General features: G+C 40.2%; 1 long non-coding RNA gene across 2 annotated transcripts in view; it reads right to left on the bottom strand.

Moving 5' to 3' along the window:
• The window catches only part of LOC147364365 (uncharacterized), a 42065-nt gene that overhangs the window by 4286 nt on the left and 22812 nt on the right, over positions 1-14967 (bottom strand). The window contains exons 3-4 of one of the 2 annotated variants that reach the window (XR_015134416.1): positions 6145-6236; positions 1914-2134 (exon numbers count right to left, since the gene is read on the bottom strand). This is a non-coding gene — a long non-coding RNA (uncharacterized LOC147364365). Of the gene's footprint in view, positions 1-1913; positions 2135-6144; positions 6237-14967 lie in introns of those variants that run through there. The other variant, XR_015134417.1, reaches the window with a different exon arrangement.

Below are 14967 nucleotides of genomic sequence, written 5' to 3'. Positions count from 1 at the left end.
AATCAAGATTGCTGGGAGAAATATCAATAACCTCAGATATGCAGATGACACCACCCTTATGGCAGAAAGTGAAGAGGAACTAAAAAGCCTCTTGATGAAAGTGAAAGAGGAGAGTGAAAAAGTTGGCTTAAAGCTCAACATTCAGAAAACGAAGATCATGGCATCCAGCCCCATCACTTCATGGCAAATAGATGGAGAAACAGTGGAAACAGTGGCAGACTTTATTTTGGGGGGGCTCCAAAATCACCGCAGATGGTGACTGCAGCCATGAAACTAAAAGACACTTGCTCCTTGGGAGAAATGTTATGGCCAATCTAGACAATATATTAAAAAGCAGAGACATTACTTTGCCAACAAAGGTCCATCTTGTCAAGGCTATGGTTTTTCTAGTAGTCATGTATGGATGTGAGAGTTGGACTATAAAGAAAGCTGAGCACCAAAGAATTGATGCTTTTGAACTATGGTGTTGTAGAAGACCCTTGGGAGAAAAGTTATGACCAACTGAGGTAGCATATTAAAAAGCAGAGACGTTACTTTGCCAACAAATGTCCACCTAGTCAAGGCTATGGTTTTTCTAGTAGTCATGTATGGATGTGAGAATTAGACTAAAGAAAGCTGAGCGTAGAAAAATTGATGCTTTTGAACTATGGTGTTGGAGAAGAATTTTGAACTATGGTGTTGGACTGCAAGGAGATCAAACCAGTAAATCCTAAAGGAAATCAGTCCTGAATATTCATTGTAAGGACTGATGCTGAAGCTGAAACTCCAATACTTTGGCCACCTGATTGGAAGAGCTGACTCATTTGAAAAGACCCTGATGTTAGGAAAGATTGAAGGTGGGAGGAGAAGGGGACAACAAAGGATGAGATGGTTGGATGGCATCACTGACTCAATGGACATGAGTTTGAGTAAACTCTGGGAGTTGGCGATGGACAGGGAGGCCTGGTGTGCTGCAGTCCATGGGGTCGCAAAGCGTCAGACACAACTGAGCAACTGACCTGAACTGATACCATGTTTCTAGATTCCACATATATGAGTTAATAATGCTATTCACTTTTCTGTGACTTTCTTCACTCTGTGAGACAGTCTCTAAATCCATCCACATTTCTACAAATGGCCCAATTTCATTTATTTTTATGACCAGGGAATATCCCATTGTATATATGTACCACACCTTCTTTATCCACTTCTCTATTGATGAACATTTAGGTTGCTTCTGTGTCGACTATTGTAAACAGTTCTGCATTGAACATTGGGGTGCATGTGTCTTTTTGAATTATGGTTTTCTCTGGGTATACACCCAGAATTGGAATTGCTGGGTTATACCTATTTTTAGTTTTTTAAGGAACCTCCATACTATTCTCCATAGTGACTATCAATTTACAGTCCCACCAACAGAGTATGAGGGTTCCGTTTTCTCCACACCCTCTCCAGAATTTATTGTTTGTGGATTTTTTGATGATAGACATTCTGATCAGTGTGAGGTGATACCTCATTGTAGTTTTGACTTGCATTTCTCTAGTAATTAGTAATGTTGAGCATCTTTTCATGTATTTGTTGACCATCTCTGTGTCTCCTTTGACAAGTATATATTCAGGTCTTTTGCCCATTTTTTTATTGGATTTTTTTACGTTGAGCTATATGAGCTGTTTGTATGTTTTAGAAATTAATCCTTTGTCAGTTGCTTCATTTGCTATTATTTTATCCCATTCTGAGGGCTGTTTCTTTGTCATATTTATGGTTTCCTTTGCTGTGCAAAAGCTTTTAAGTTTAATTATGTCCTATTTGTTTATTTTTGCTTTCATTCTCATTACTCTAGGAGGTCAGTCAAAAAAGATTTTGCTGTAATTTATGTCAAAGAGTGTTCTGCCTATGTTTTCATCTAAGAATTTTATAGTGTCTGGTCTTACATGTAGGTTTTTAATCCATTCTGAGTTTATTTTTGTATATGGTGTTAGGGAATGTTCTAATTTCATTTTTTTACATGTAGCTGTCCAGTTTTCCCAGCACCACTTATTGAAGAGGCTGTCTTTTCTCCATTGTATATTCTTGCTGCCTTTGTCATAAATTAGGTGTCCACTGGTGCATGGATTCATCTCTGGGCTTTCTATCCTGAAGAACAGCTTTGTATTTTCTGAAATAAAAAGCCATTGTATTTTGAAGCAACATGGATGAACTTAGGCAAATATATGATATCATTTACATGTGGAATCTTAAAAAAGGATAAAAATGAACTTATTTACAAAACAGAAATAGACTTGCAGACATAGCAAATTTATGGTTACCAAAGGCGAAAGGGATGGGAGAAGATAACCTAGGAGATTGGGATTAACATAATATGCACACTACTACACTACTATATACAAAATAGATAACTAACAAGAACCTGCTGAATAGCACAGGGAACTCTGCTCAATATTCTGTAATAACCTATATGGGGAAAAATCTGAAAAAAGACATGGATATATGTACATATGTGACTCATTCACTTCACTGTGCACCTAAACGTAACACAACATTGTAAGTCGACTGTATTCAATACATATTTTTTTAAGCCAGTGTTTTTACCTCTGAAAGTGTGAACAAATGCCCAGTAATTTATTCAATCATGATAGCTGTACCTCACAGAGGTTCCCTTATTCTGGTTCCAAAAAGCTTTGGAAATCCAAAAAAGGGAAAGAAGACTTCATGAGGACATGATAACACTCTTAAGTATGTAAAGGGCTGTCATATTAAAGAGTTGGCAGATTTATGTGTATCTATAATGCAGAACTGGCAGGAAGGGAAACACAGAAGTCTTCCTCCTCATGCGGTCGTGTAGAAGAAGTAGGAGACTTTTTAAAGACATAGCCAAAGGGCATAACCAAAGCCAATTCAGGGAAACAAAGTTATATCACTCTTAGAATTTTCTGAATTTGGTTTAATACAGATGTAGAGGCTGCAAAATTAGGAATATGGTATGAAAGAAACTATGTATTTCTTTGGGTTAGTCTAAAGGTTGACTTTATACAAGGCCAAGCTAGAGTTGTCTGACCCTGTAGGATCCACATACCTAGAAAATATCCACTTCTCTTTATCCCTAAAAAGTTGAGTTCTCACCTTAGTTTGCAAACAAAAGCATACAGGAACCCTGTTCCTTGACCTTCAGCTCTTACCCACACATCAGAAGAACTAAAACTGGCTTTTCCAGTTAGCCTGTGATATCCACTGTGTTCCTTTTTAGATCAGACCCTTTGCAACCCTATTATTCCCACTACCTCAATAGTTGAAATTATACCATTCAACAAAATAGTTTTTTTGTGTGTGTGAGAAACCATTTTAGTAAGAGTTGTGTGGTTCTTTTGCTTATTTGCTTTTATTGATTTATTCGGCTGCACTGGCCTCAGTTGCAGCACTCAGTGAAGATCTCCAGTCTTCACTGTGGCGGGCAGGACACTTAGCTGCAGCAGGCGAGTTCATAGTTGTGGCATGCCGGATCTACTTTCCTGACCGGGGATGGAGATGGAACCCGGGTCCCTTGCATTGGGAGTGTGGAGTCTTGGCCACTGGACCACCAGGGAATTCCCTGCTTATTTGCTTTTAATATGATCCCAAATTTGGTGGATTCTATCAACTGAAGCGTACCAATTACAGCACCAATGTTGAACCACTAGAGGGAGTCTAGAACCAAAGAGGCCCCAAGATTTGAGTTTGACGTGTTCTCAACTGTGGCTTCTAGGTTTTCCCAAGATTCGCACCCAGGTGTATGAAACAGTCTGTCGTCTATATAGTTACTTATTTTCACATAATTTCCACATGGCTCAGGCCATGTCGATTCATTTTCTATACTGTTCACATTATCCTTGGTACTGAATACTTAATTTGTCCGTTAAAATGAAGGTCACTGTTTCCTTCCCACATCCCCAAATGTGTGGGAGTGATTATGAATGCTTAGGCATTTTTTTCTTTGGGAAACTCCTTTCCATGTTTATCTGCTACTCCAAGACCTTCAAACTTTTTTGACTTCAAACAGACGCAATATGTTTCATTGCCATGAAAACAGTCATCTGCTTTGGTGCCATTGGGATGGATTCTAGGCAAACATACTACCTCCAGACAGAATTCATCAATTCTTCTTTTGGCTTTCCTCAACATGTAACCTGAACCCCGTTTAGTACATGGCTTCATTATGCCTTGAATGAGCTAGTTGTTTTCCTATCTGTCTTCCCTCTACTCCCTTCTTAAAAGTTATTCTAAGAGTTGACACTGTGTGTTATCTTTAATCTTTCATTCTATCTTTTCCCAACAGGGCCTAACTAGTTGCTTTGTGATCTTTAGCAATCCATTTAATCTTTCTGAGCCTGATTCTTGTAATCTATAAAATGGACTATTGTGAGGATTAAGTGAGATACTATTATTTTTGAAATTGAAGTATAGTTGACTTACAATAGTTTTGGTGTACAACATAGTGACTCAATATTTTTATAGGTTATACTGCATAAGATACTATTATATTAATTATAGTGATTATTGAGTACCTTATAAGGATATTATGATAATATAAAAATTTTTCTTTGAAAAGTAGAAAGCTCTACTGGTATGTAATATAATACTCTACTGAACAGTGATAGTTATATTTAAAGAATGCCAGGCACAGTTCTAAGTGCTTTACATGTACGATCTCATTTAGTCACCTCAATGACGTTGGAAGGTTGGAATTACTATTTCTAATTTACAGATGAAGGAACTGAGGCACAGAAAGGCCAGGTAACTTCCCCAAGGTCATACAGTTTGCAAGTGGCAGAGCTAGGATTCGAAACTAGGTGGTCTGGCTGGCTCCAGAATTCCCACGCTGAACCACTACATTATGTTATGCTACAATCAAATTTCGGTTGACCAACTAGGTTCACTAGTTACTTAATAGTTATGTGATCTTAGGCTAAGCTTAAAATTCTAAACCTGATTTTCATCATTTCTAAAGTGGATAAAAGTAATTCCTATCCCATAGATTTATTTACTCAACAAATATCTATTAAACTCCTACTGTTTGCTACATGCTGGGCATACTGCAATATCATGTGGGTTATATTCACATAAAACACCTGGCATATTGCCAGGCACACAGAAAGTGGTCAATGTTAATTATTGTCTTAATTTATAATAAGCCAATAACTTCTATGACACATTTCCTGTTACTCAGCTAGAGATTATGTTCTATCGTCACCATATAGACCATTTCTATGGGTCTTCCCTAACTCTATGTGAAATATTTTTGTGGCACTGTTTCATAGGGTATTGCTTTGCTATCATAGCAAAAACAAACATAAGATGCAGCAATACAAGTACCTCCCAGAGTTAAGCAAAGAAAATGCTTTAAATGGCTACTTTCTGATACAAAATTAAGGCCGGTGAAGTGAAGTGAATTAAGGCCAGTGAAGTGACGTGAAAGTCACAAAGTGAAAGTCGATCAGCCGTGTAGTGAAGTGAAGTGAAAGTTGCTCAGTCATGTCCGACTCTTTGAGACCCCATGGACTGACATGGAATTCTCCAGGCAAGAATACTGGAGTGGGTAGCCTTTCCCTTCTCCAGGGGATCTTCACAACCCAGGGATTGAACCCAGGTCTCCTGCATTTCAGGCAGATTCTTTACCAGCTGAGCCACAAGGAAGTGCAAGTCTGGGTGAAGCATGCAAAATATGCTTACTATTATTACCAACAAACATGACGTACAGGTGGTAGATGTGAAGCTATGAGGATGATCAAACATAATGCTTTCAAGAAATGTACAATAAGGTCATCTTGGGAAAGAAAACAACCCCACATTACATCTCCGGTGCATATAAAGAGCCCAGCAACACTTCTGAGCGTCCAGATAGGAGACGGCCTGCTGAGCTCTGCTGTGCTCTCTGGCACTGTGCTCATGCACTCTAATGCACTGTCCTGGGCTTGCCTTATGCGCATTCTGTGGGAGTCAGCGGTATTTGCTAGATTGGGTAAGAGATTTTACCTCCCTAGATTGCTGATAATCAAATGAGGTATCTATGAAATCACTTTGAAATATTACCCACCACATGCAGAGAGTGAAGAGTTATATACAAGAGTATTGTAGTCACATCCAGAGAATAATCAATGTAGGAAGTAGACATGGAAAGTACTACTATCTTACCCATTTCTGAACTTGCTCTCAGCATCTTTTTCTTAGTGTGACCACGCTTGCCTTCCTGTCTTGACTAGTTCTCCCTCTTCCCATCTCAGTTCCTATTAATAACAGTAACAACAGAGAACATGTAATGAGTAGTGTTTTAAGTGCTTTACAAGTATTATTTAATCATCCTAACAACTCTATGAGTTATGTACTAGTATTATTCCTATCACATTCAAAAAAGCTGACATCTGGAGGGTTTAAGCAACTTTACAAAGTCATGCCGCCAGCAAGTAGTAGAGTCAGACTTCAGATCTGAATATACAGCTCTGCAGCCCATGTTCTCACTGCTATGCTGACTGCATCTCATCCTGCCATAGTGCCTGCCACTGTTTCAGATATACATTTACCAAGCTAAATTTTTTCAGGCAGCAGTCAGCACTTTTGTTCTTTACCTTTTCAGTCAGTGATGCTAGAGTCATTTTTCCATCTAAAATCAACTCCGGGGTCTTCCCTGGCAGTCCAGTGGTCTTCGTGTTTCCACTGCAGGGGGAATGGGGTCAAACTCTAGTCAGGGAACTAAAATCCCAAATGCCAGGTGGTATGGCCAAAATTTTTTAAATAAATAAATAAAATCAACTTTAATATGATATTTGTTACCTGGTACGATGAATTCAGAGTTTTACCAACTTGTAATAACCCATGATATAAACTTTGATTTTTAGTCATTATCTGGGGGAAAGGAGAGTTTAGCAATAACTCTGTATAATATTAACTAAATTAGTGGCTTAGCTAGCTGACAACCACAAACATATCTACTCAAAAAATGAGGTCAAATCTCAGCTATTTTTTCCTCTGATATTTATTTGACATAACATTCAATTTCTACTTGCTCAAGGGTTAAGCACAAGTTGGCAGAATCATCTTTATTAATGACACTATAAACAGGGATAAGTATTATTTTCAAATGTATGCAAAACATCTTTCTGAGATATGGGAATGGAGTGGTGAAAAACGAGGGCTTCAAATAAATCCTGAGGTCATCTAGTTTATACAGTTAGGCCTAGAGAAGCTAAGTGACTTGCCCAAGTGGTAAACGTTATCCAAATGGTTACTGGTTGAGCAGGGGCTAGAATTCAGGTCTCCAGATCCATCTGCGATGTTTTCCCCTCAGTACTGCATTTCTGACCAGAACTATTTCCGAGAGCCTGCTGTAATGCATGTGATGATGTGAAAGCTTTCTCACAGTCAAGAAACTCTTCATGGACTTCTCTGGTGATATGAGAATCTGCCCGCCAATGCAGGGGACACAAGTTTGATCCCTGATCAGGGAAGACTCCACATGCCACGGAGCAACTAAAACGGTGCTCCACAATTACCGAGCCCACACACTGCAATTGCTGAAACCCATGTGCCTAGAGCCCATGCTTCGCAACCAGATGCCACAGCAAAGAGAAGCCCCCACTTGCTGCAACTAGAGAAAAGCCCGTGCACAGCAATGAAGACCCAGCACAATCAAAAATAAAATAAATAAATTTAAAAAGGAAAGAAATCCTTCATTAGTTTCCCTAATAAAGACATTTCATTCAGGAATCATAATTTCATTGCACAGTCATCCCTCTGTATCCCCAGGTTCTGCATCTGTGGATTCAACCATGATCAAAAATATTTAGAAAAAAATTACAGAAAGTTTCAGAAAGTGAAACTTGAATTTTGTGCACTCTGGTATCTATTTACATGGTTTGTAAAGCTAATTTTTATTGGAGTATAATTGCTTTGCAATGTTGTGTTAGTTTCTGTTGTGCAGAAAAATGAGTCAGTTATACATATACATATATGCACTCTTATGTTTCCTTCCCATTGAGGTCACCACATAGCACTGAGGAGAGTTCCCTGTACCATACAGTAGGTTCTCATTAGTTATCTATTTTATAAATAGTAGTGTATATATGTTCGGAGAAGGCAATGGCACCCCACTCCAGTACTCTTGCCTGGAAAAATCCCATGGATGGAGGAGCCTGGTAGGCTGCAGTCCATGGGGTCGCTAAGAGTTGGATACGACTGAGCAACTTCACTTTCACTTTCACTTTTCACTTTCATGCACTGGAGAAGGAAATGGCAACCCACTCTAGTGTTCTTGCCTGGAGAATCCCAGGGACGGGGGAGCCTGGTGGGCTGCCGTCTATGGGGTCGCACAGAGTCAGACATGGCTGAAGCAACTTAGCAGCAGCAGCAGATTCTATTCTACACATGTACTGCATCTTCTTTCTCCATTCCTCTGTCATTGGACGTTTAGGTTGCTTCCATGTCCTCAGTTCAGTTCAGTCGCTCAGTCATGTCCCACTCTTTCTGACCCCATGAACCACAGCATGCCAGGCCTCCCTGTCCATCACCAACTCCTGGAGTCTACCCAAACTCAAGTCCATTGAGTCACTGATGCCATCCAGCCATCTCATCCTCTATCTTCCTCTTCTCCTGCCTTCAATCTTTCCCAGCATCAGGGTCTTTTCAAATGAGTCAGGTCTTCACATCAGGTGGCCAAAGTATTAGAGTTTCAGCTTCAACATCAATCCTTCCAATGAGCACCCAGGACTGATCTCCTTTAGGATGAACTGGTTGGATCTCCTTGCAGTCCAAGGGACTCTCAAGAGTCTTCTCCAACACCACAGTTAAAAGCATCAATTCTTCAGCACTCAGCTTTCTTTATAGTCCAGCTCTCACATCCATACATGACTACTGGAAAAACCAAAGCCTTGCCTAGACGGACCTTTGTTGACAAAGTAATGTCTCTGCTTTTTAATATGCTGTCTAGGTTGGTCATAACTTTCATTCCAAGGAGTAAGCGTCTTTTAATTTCATGGCTGCAGTCACCATCTGCAGTGATTTTGGAGCCCACAAAAATAAAGTCTCTCACTGTTTCCACTGTTACCCCATCTATTTGCAATGAAGTGATGGGACTGGATGCCATGATCTTCGTTTTCTGAATGTTGAGCTTTAAGCCAACTTTTTCACTCTCCTCTTTCACTTTCATCAAGAGGCTCTTTAGTTTTTCTTCACTTTCTGCCATAAGCGTGGTGTCATCTGCATATCTGGGGTTATTGATATTTCTCCCAGTGATCTTGATTCCAGCTTGTGCTTCTTCCAGCCCAGCGTTTCTCATGATGTACTCTGCATAGAAGTTAAATAAGCAGGGTGACAATATACAGCCTAACGTACTCCTTTTCCTATTTGGAACCAGTCTGCTGTTTCATGTCCAGTTCTAACTGTTGCTTCCTGACCTGCATACAGGTTTCTCAAGAGGCAGGTAAGGTGGTCTGGTAGTCCCATCTCTTTCAGAATTTTCCACAGTTTATTGTGATCCACACAATTAAAGGTTTTGGCATAGTCAGTAAAGCAGAAATAGATGTTTTTCTGGAACTCTCTTGCTTTTTCCGTGATCCAGCAGATGTTGGCAATTTGATCTCTGGTTCTTCTGCTTTTCTAAAACCAGCTTGAATACCTGGAAATTCACGGTTCACATATTGCTGAAGTGTGGCTTGGAGAATTTTGAGCATTACTTTATTAGCATCCTGGGCTATTGTAAAAAGTGCTGCAATGACATTTAGGGTGCGTGCATCTTTTCAAATTTCGGTTTTCTCAGGATATATGCCTAGGAGTGGAATTGTTGGGTCTTATGGTAGCTCTATTTTTGTTTTTTTTTTAAGGAACTCCCATACTGTTCTCCATAATGGCTGTACCAAGTTACATTCCCACCAAATGAAGGAGGGTATTTACATAGCTTTAACATTTACAGCTACACACAAAGCATATACATTGTAGTAAGTATTATAAGTAATCTAGAGACGTTTGAAAGTATACTGGAGGATGTGTATCATTTTATATAATGGACTTGAGCAGCCATGGATTCGGTATCCATAGGAGTCCTGGAGCCAACCCTCTTTGGATAGTGAGGAATGATTTTAGATTTAAATAAATAGATTCCATATGTCATATTAGCTTAACTTGAAAACAGCTAGGGGTTTGGCTGTGGGGGCTTGGATCTTGAAGGACAAACCAACCTTTGTTTGTAAGAGAATAATAGAAGCAATCATATAAAATGCACATTGAAAGTGAAAGAAAGTGAAGTCACTCAGTCGTGTCCGACTCTTTGCGATCCCATGGACTGTAGCCTACCAGGCTCCTCGGTCCATGAAATTATCCAGGCAAGAATACTGGAGTGGGTTGCCATTTCCTTCTCCCAGGGATCTTCCCAACCCAGGGATCAAGCCTGGGTCTCCAGCACTGCAGGCAGACATTTTACCGTCTGAGCCAAAATGCACATTAGTGCCATCCTAAAATTCTCAAGTGTAATTTTAGGATAAGAAGTCTCAAGCTGTAGAAGTGGACCTCTCTCCACAAAACTGATCTTTATGTAACATTAGCTTATTATTTTTTCATGTGGCCTAAGTACTTCTTTTCAACATCAAAGGAACCACAGAGACCAGAAAATATTTGTCTCTAAAGTATTAACACCTCTCTTAAGGAAGAGAATTCTCTTTCCTTCCTTTGGATTATTTTAGAAGAATGAGTGATTTATTTTTGTCACCTAGCTCCTTCTTTTTCTAAGCTCTGTCTGTACTTTATGAATGATCCATGTCTAGTCAAAGCTCTTTGCAGCTCTGCTCTGTGCCAGGAACTTCCTGGCCTCCTAAAGCCTTGCCAACAGCCAGACTGCACAGTCTGGTGAGCAGAGTTCCCTGGGTCCTTGCCACTCAAAGAGCGATCTATGGACCAGCAGCACCGGCACCACCTGGAAGGTTGTTAGACATGAAGAATCTCAGGCGTGAATCAGAGTCTGGCTTTTCAGCACCTCCCCGAGGGATTTGTATGAGCTGTCCTGCATGCTTTTGTGTGAACACCTGTTGCTTCCTTCCAGTCTAGAAGTAAGGCTGACACCGCTATACCCCAGCTGAAGGTAAAAACCTCAGGTTTAAAACAAGAAGTCTTTGGTTATTTGGGGACAAAGCAGCATCAATTTTGTCTGATAGTTGTTAAACTTGCATTGGAAAAAAACTTTAGAGGTCAAGTTTAACCATCATCATCACAGTGAATTTCAGTATAATGATCAATCTTTGTAACAACATTATATTTGTGTTCAGCATATTCTGTTCTAGAAGATAAAAGCATACATACATCTTGGAAAGACAGCCGGAAAAATGGGAGAAGTTTATACATTTTTAAAAAACCCTCTTATTGATTAAAGAAATGCATTTCAGTTATCTGGAAAGTTTACTGATGTGAATCCTCTCAGCCATGGTGAAAATGTTAGTCATTAAGTCACATCCAACTCTTTGCGACCCCATGGACTGTAGCCCACCAGACTCCTCTGTCCATGGGATTTCCCAGGCAAGCATACTGCAGTAGGTTGCCATTTCTTTCTCCAAAGGATCTTCCTGACCCAGGGATCAAACCTGGGTCTCCTGCATTGCAGGCAGATGCTTTGCCAGCTGAACCACTACGGTAGCCATGGTGGTACCCCCCAAAAAAGGTGTTTACCACTTAAATTCATATTTTAACACCATATGCTTATTTTTTAATTTGTCCAAGCTTACTATCTTATACAATTATAATTTAGTTTAGCTTCCCACAAATTCAAGGAATTGCTATTATCTATTAAACCAAAGTCTCCACAAATAAAGGGAGGATAAGAGATGGATCATCAAAAAAGCAAGAGAGTTCCAGAAAAACATCTATTTCTGCCTTATTGACTATGCCAAAGCCTTTGACTGTGTGGATCACAATAAACTGGAAAATTCTGAAAGAGATGGGAATACCAGACCACCTGACCTGCCTCTTGAGAAACCTGTATGCAGGTCAGGAAGCAACAGTTAGAACTGGACATGAAACAACAAACTGGTTCCAAATAGGAAAAGGAGTACATCAAGGCTGTATATTGTCACCCTGCTTATTTAACTTCTATGCAGAGTACATCATGAGAAACGCTGGGCTGGAAGAAGCACAAGCTGGAATCAAGATTACCGGGAGAAATATCAATAACCTCAGATATGCAGATGACACCACGCTTATGGCAGAAAGTGAAGAAGAATTAAAGAGCTTCTTGATGAAAGTGAAAGAGGACAGTGAAAGTTGGCTTAAAGCTCAACATTCAGAAAACTAAGATCATGGCATCTGGTCCCATCAGATCAGATCAGATCAGTCGCTCAGTCATGTCCGACTCTTTGCGACCCCATGAATCACAGCACGCCAGGCCTCCCTGTCCATCACCAACTCCCGGAGTTCACCCAGACTCACGTCCATCAGGTCAGTGATGCCATCAGCCATCTCATCCTCTGTCGTCCCCTTCTCCTCTTGCCCCCAATCCCTCCCAGCATCAGTCTTTTCCAATGAGTCAACTCTTCGCATGAGGTGGCCAAAGTACTGGAGTTTCAGCTTTAGCATCATTCCTGCCAAAGAAATCCGAGGGCTGATCTCCTTCAGAATGGACTGGTTGGATCTCCTTGCAGTCCAAGGGACTCTGAAGAGTCTTCTGCAACACCACAGTTCAAAAGCATCAATTCTTCGGCACTCAGCCTTCTTCACAGTCCAACTCTCACATCCATACATGACCACAGGAAAAACCATAACCTTGACTAGACAAACAAATAGATGCGATAACAGTGAAAACAGTGGCTGACTTTATTTTTCTGGGCTCCAAAATCACTGTGGATGGTGAATGCAGACATTAAATTAAAAGACGCTTGCTTCTTGGAAGGAAAGTTATGACCAACCTAGACAGCATATTAAATAGCAGAGACATTACTTTGTCAACAAAGGTCTGTCTAATCAAGGCTATGGTTTTTCCAGTAGTCATGTATGGATGTGAGAGTTGGACTATAAAGAAAGCTGAACACTGAAGAATCGATGCTTTTGAACTGTGGTGTTGGAGAAGACTCTTGAGAGTCCCTTGGACTGCAAGGAGATCCAACCAGTCCATCCTAAAGGAGATCAGTCCTGGGTGTTCATTGGAGGGACTGATGTTGAAGCTGAAACTCCAATACTTTGGTCACCTGACGTGAAGACCTGACTCATTTGAAAAGACCCTGATGCTGGGAAAGATTGAGGGCAGGAGGAGAAGGTGACGACAGAGGATGAGATGGTTGGATGGCATCACCAACACAATGGACATGGGTTTGGGTGGATTCTGGGAGTTGGTGATGGACAGGGAGGCCTGGTGTGCTGCAGTTTATGGGGTCGCAAAGAGTCGGACACGACTGAGCGACTGAACTGAACTGAACTCAAGAGATAAATCTCCCTAACGAAAGAATTCCAAATACTGTATGAACATAAAACCTTTCTTCCCTTCCAGGCCGGTCCTAGTGACTCACTTCCAAAGAACAGAGAATAGAAAGGAAAAATACTAACGTTACAGTGGAGAAACCTGGCAAATACCCTTCTTCACCAAATGATCATGGTTAGCCTCACCAGTGATAACATGGGAATATCATTCACCTGCTGATACAGTGTGATGAGAAGGGAACGTCACCTTTGTGGCGTGCTTCCAAAAACCCCATAACTCCAGTCTAATCATGAGGACAACATACGACCAATTCAGTTTGAGGGACAATCTACAAAATACTCAGCCAGTACTCCTCAGAGCTGTCATGGTAGCCATAAAAAAGCACAAAATGACGCCATTTTCAGCAACATGGATGAATCTACAGATTGTCATACTGAGTGAAGTAAGTCAGACAAAGACAAATCTCATATGATATCGCTTATATGTGGAACCAAAAAAAAAAAAAAAAGAATATAAATGAACTTACTTACAAAACAGAAATGTCTTACAGATATAGAAAACAAACAGAGTTTCCAGGGGAAAGAAGGGAGGGATAAATTGTCAGGACTGACATATATAAACTACTATATATAAAATAGGTAACTGGTAAGGACCAAGTGCATAGCACAGGCAACTCTGCTCAGTACCCTGTAATGGCATATATGGGAAAAGGATCTAAAAAAGAATGGACATACGTATAACTGATTCACTTTGCTGTACACCTGAAACCAACACAACCCTGTAAATCAACTATACTCCAAAAAAATTAAAAGCAAACAAATTGTCATAGAGCAAAGACCCTTCTCTATCACAGACCAGAGACGCTCAGAGAAGAGATGACAACTAACCATATGTGGTATCCCGGACGGGACCCTGGTATGGAAACAGGACATTGGTGGGAAAACCGGTGAAATCTGAATTAATTCTGGTGTTCCATTTATAGGGATGCACAGTTCCATTAATAGGAATGCACACAGTGTTAGTCTCTTTAGTTTTGAGAAATATACACGGATAATGTAAGATGACATTAGGTGAAACTGACACTGGGCGACAGATTTATGAGGGCTCTGTACTACCTTGTAACTTTTCTATAAATCTAAAACTATAATGGAAAATAAAAATAAAATGTTCCACAAACTCATGAAAATAGTTTTAACACATTAAAGTAAGGTGTCTCTTGATCCATATCTTCCTCACGTTTAGAGGGCAGACTTAGGCCAAACAATGACCTATACTACCCACACTTAAAATACTTCTTGAGGCCTGTTAGCACCATTTTGTTAAACGTGGAAGTTAAAGGCTTACAGATTTGAATTCCCAGAATGTAAAATAAAAGTCCATTTTCCTAAAGCACATTTAACTCTCACAAAGAGAACTGCACTGAGGAATGGTCTCAGCAATGTTTTTTTTTAATTTATTTTTAATTGGAGGATAGGTGCTTTACAATGTCGTGTCAGTTTCTGCCATACCACAACGTGAATCAGCCGTAAGTATACAACTGCCCCCTCGCTTCTGAGCCTCCCTCCCTCCCC

This window comes from Bos grunniens, chromosome 10 (genome assembly GCF_055505025.1).
Source record: "Bos grunniens cultivar Pamir isolate PY7600 chromosome 10, Bosgru_T2T1.0, whole genome shotgun sequence".
NCBI classification, from domain to species: domain Eukaryota; kingdom Metazoa; phylum Chordata; class Mammalia; order Artiodactyla; family Bovidae; genus Bos; species Bos grunniens.
Note: the sequence above shows the minus strand (reverse complement) of the source record. Positions and strands in the feature narration are given on the sequence as shown.